Source organism: Misgurnus anguillicaudatus, chromosome 2 (genome assembly GCF_027580225.2).
Source record: "Misgurnus anguillicaudatus chromosome 2, ASM2758022v2, whole genome shotgun sequence".
NCBI classification, from domain to species: domain Eukaryota; kingdom Metazoa; phylum Chordata; class Actinopteri; order Cypriniformes; family Cobitidae; genus Misgurnus; species Misgurnus anguillicaudatus.
This window is the reverse complement of record NC_073338.2, coordinates 24,273,115-24,277,107: the sequence shown is the minus strand read 5'-3', so window position 1 is coordinate 24,277,107 and position 3,993 is coordinate 24,273,115. Positions and strand designations below refer to the sequence as shown.

At 38.1% G+C, this 3,993-nt stretch overlaps 1 long non-coding RNA gene across 1 annotated transcript; it reads right to left on the bottom strand.

Moving 5' to 3' along the window:
* Positions 1–534: 534 nt before the first annotated feature.
* On the bottom strand, positions 535–3,243 carry LOC141369293 (uncharacterized). Its single transcript, XR_012372898.1, has 3 exons — positions 2,989–3,243; positions 2,544–2,627; positions 535–611 (listed from the first exon to the last, which is right to left on the bottom strand). It is a non-coding gene; the product is annotated as an uncharacterized lncRNA (long non-coding RNA).
* Between the last annotated feature and the right edge of the window lie 750 nt (positions 3,244–3,993).

The following is a 3,993-nucleotide window of genomic DNA, read 5'->3' as shown; positions in this document are numbered from 1 at the left end:
AGTTCATTTAAAAAAAAACACTTTAAGAAGTATTTTACTAATCGGGTAGTTGGTTAAAGAATGAGTACTCAAATATTTGTTCCCATTCTTAGTCAAAACTATATAAAAAAACAGTGCTTACCTCTGGATAAATCCCAATGTAGTGGCTGCCTCATACATAGTATGACGCAAAAAGGCTAGAGCAGAAGTGAAATCACAACCGTCACTCAATTGGAGGAGAACTCTGCCCTCGATGGAAAGCATCCATTTTTTGCCCTCAGATTGGACTCTCCTAAAAAATATTAAATAAAAGTTGACATTGCACAGTATTCAATCTGATATGGTTTACTATTTTACATAAGCAAAATTAATTGAAAACACTAGCCCTACATAACTACCTCTTTCTTTCCTATTAGATCAATAACCACTAGAGAATTTTGGAATATACGTGCAAGATGACATAAAACTTTGTTCACACAGTGACTTGATACAAATACGCTTTATAGATGAAGTAACCCCTTAAATTGGCATCTATTATGTTGAGTGCTGGGATCATCCGAGCATGATGAGCCTTGGAGTGCTTAGCATGGAAATCTGGGCCTCAGCATCTGCTTACTGTAGGTGGAAGTTTCCTGTAACACAAAATAAACAAACAAAAAAAACTTTTAGAAATCACAAGTACAATATTCATAAGAGTAAAAGTGTGTCAATACTGTACAAAAATAACTTGCATCAACCAAGAGAAAAACAGCTTCTTCCTGTTGCATGGTTTCTGTGCACTTTAACATGTTTGATATATTAATTTATACAACAGTTCTTTCTGGTTCTCGAATCTGATTGGCTAAGAGCTATTCGATATTCTACTGATAACGGCACAGTAACCGCTTCACCTTTCGTATCATTCCGCCACCTAGTGAATGGAGGTCCTTTAAACAGGCTCATCTCTGAATGGAAAAACTGCACGCAAACACGGACAAACACAGACGCGCCGTCTCATTAGTTCACTAGCTCGTTAGGGTTGCTGCGGTGACAGAATTTTCCCACCGGTTAATCTGCACGTGACAAATCCGATGATACCAATATCACCGTGTGGGAGGGGTTTATAAATGCTCATGCAGACGTGCGCATTTTACTTTCACTTTTGAATCACACAACTGTTTAAATGCAGCGCTTGCATACGCCCGGCCCAATAAATATTATGACAAAAACGAGTAAGACCATTCAGTTGTAAGTGTTTGCTCTCTCTAACGAAACTAAATGATTTAATTACAAGAAAAATATCAAAACGTTGGTGAAAGACGGTGTCGTGGTGGGCAAGTGATCTAACCGGTGAGAGGCTGAAGCACCAGTAATCACCGTTTCACAGACTATCGCGACAAGCCTATAGCTCGTAAATCAGTCTGTGAATCCCAATCGGAAGCGACTATTCCGTCAAAGATCAGCGACTTCCATGTAACGGGACCCTCAGTGTATGTAGATAAAAAGTCTCGTTCTAAGTTAATAAACACATAACGGTTCATTATGAAAGGTCTTTATACACCCCTGATAATATAGTTTTGTATATAATTTTGCATTTCTGTCAAGAGATCCTTCTAAAAATTACACACTGCACCTTTAATGGGAGTTATGTCTTGTCACATCGTGTGGACGATTAACACTTGGAAAGAGGAATGTAAACTATTTTTTTCTGAAGCAATATCTCTTATCAGAACGCGAAAACACCGTGGGAACTGCAGGTAAGCACCGCAGCTTTTAAATGTGGACATTGATCATTTATTTTATCGTGACGTGACTATTAAAACATGTTATGAGATATTGCCACTGATATATTTAAAAGCAGCATGCAAAAACATCTCTCTGACACTGATAAATAACCGTTTTATATAGTACTGACAAGAAAAAGGTGTAATAATAATCGAGTGCTCGTATCACGTTAAGAATAAATGGGAAAGCAATAGTAACATTGTAAAATTATAGTTTTATTAACTTTCACCTCGCGCCAAAACAATAACAAACACAAAAGACACTAAATATGAATAAGAAAACGATTAATAGTTTCATTATGACACCAAATACTGCTGATTTGATCTCATTTTGACGATCATAAACAAACAAGGCCAACATGAGAGCCAGGGAATATCTGTCAGAAATGAAGCCCAGAGAGGGCGGTGGTCAGCGGGGCGAGTGAACACTGATGTCCGCTCATGCTTTGGTTCTCATTCGTACCGAATCTCACTAAGCAAACCTTCAAACAGGCGCTATCTTTACCAATCGACTGCAGATTTAAATATAATACATATACATTCTCGACTGAACTAGTCCTAAAACTACACTTTGTGACCAAGAAACGGTAAAACAATCGTGAAATTATGAAAAATGTGTGTTATGCTTTCTTTCGAATCGGCCCGCTCTGTTTCCTCAAGCAGCAACGTAAGCGAGCAAGACAAAAAAACGTGAGATTTAAACGAATATCGCGCCAATAAATACAAAAATACACACTTTTAAATTAATTTTGGTTCACAATGCTAACGCTATAATTAAATTAAAGATTGGATAAGTCTTACCTCATATCTCCTCAGCTGCGTTTTCTTTCAGCTCGAGAGATTGGTTTCAGCCTGCGGAGGTCGCACTCGCATACGTCATCAACCCTGGTTTATTTAAGTTAACTGAGCATTAGATTCGCAAGTCATAAGCATATTAAACAATTTACTATTAACTAAGAATAACAGTCAACTTTATAATTGTTAATATTCTGAAACAAGCATTGAGACACGGCCAATTACTATTATTATTAAATTATTATCCTTCTCTAAACTAATGACGTTATAAAATGTTGCCAAACTAGAAAATATATCGAAATCATGCAGAATTATATATTTGTGGTAATAAAATTACAAAATGCACACACAAGACGGTGAAGTGTGCTGCTCATTCTCTCTCAGTGCACTCTTAAAGTTGAACAAACAGACTTTACAAGAGTAAACTTTGGAATTAAATTAGCAAATTTACCTTTCTGAAGTAAAAATTCAGATGAAAGTGTGGAATCTCGTAGCTTTCCTTGGCTGAAGAAAAAAATCCTTTAGAAATTGCTGTATTGTGATTCACAGGAAAAATATTTTTACTGTAGAATTTACCCGCCGTTGAAAAAAGACCATGATGCTTTGCAGATCTACAGCAACATGCTGTATACAAGTTCTACAGTAAGCATTTGCTCATTTTACAGTAATAATGCTGTGAAAACTACAGAAATTTGTTACAGTGCACCTAAAGGATATTAGGAACACCTGTTCAATTTCCTATTAATGCAATTATCTAATCAACCAATCACATGGCAGTTGCTTCAGTGCATTTCAGGGTGTGGTCCTGGTCATGACAATCTCCAAACTGAATGTCAGAATGGAAAGAAAGGTGATTTAAGCAATTTTGAGCGTGGCATGGTTGTCGTATTTCACAATCTGCTCAGTTACTGGGGTTTTCAAGCACAACCATTTCTAGGGTTTACAAAGAATGGTGTGAAAAGGGAAAAACATCCAGTAGGCGGCAGTCCTGTGGGCGAAAATGCCTTGTTGGTGCTAGAGGTCAGAGGAGAATGTGCTGATTCAAGCTGATAGAAGCGCAACTTTGACTGAAATATCCACTCGTTACAACCGAAGTATGCAGTAAAGCATTTGTGAAGCCACAACAAGCACAACCTTGAGGCGGATGTGCTACGACAGCAGAAGACCCCACCGGGTGCCACTCATCCCCACTACAAATAGGAAAAAGAGACTACAATTGGCACAAGCTCACCAAAATTGGACAGTTGAAGACTGGAAAAATGTTGCCTGGGCTGATGAGTCTTGATTTCTGTTGAGATATTCAGATGGTAGTGTCAGAATTTGGCGTTAACAGAATGAGAACATGGATCCATCATGCCTTCTTACCACTGTGCAGGCTGGTGGTGGTGGTGTAATGGTGTGGGGGATGTTTTCTTGGCACACTTTAGGCCCCTTAGTGCCAATTGGGCATCGTTTA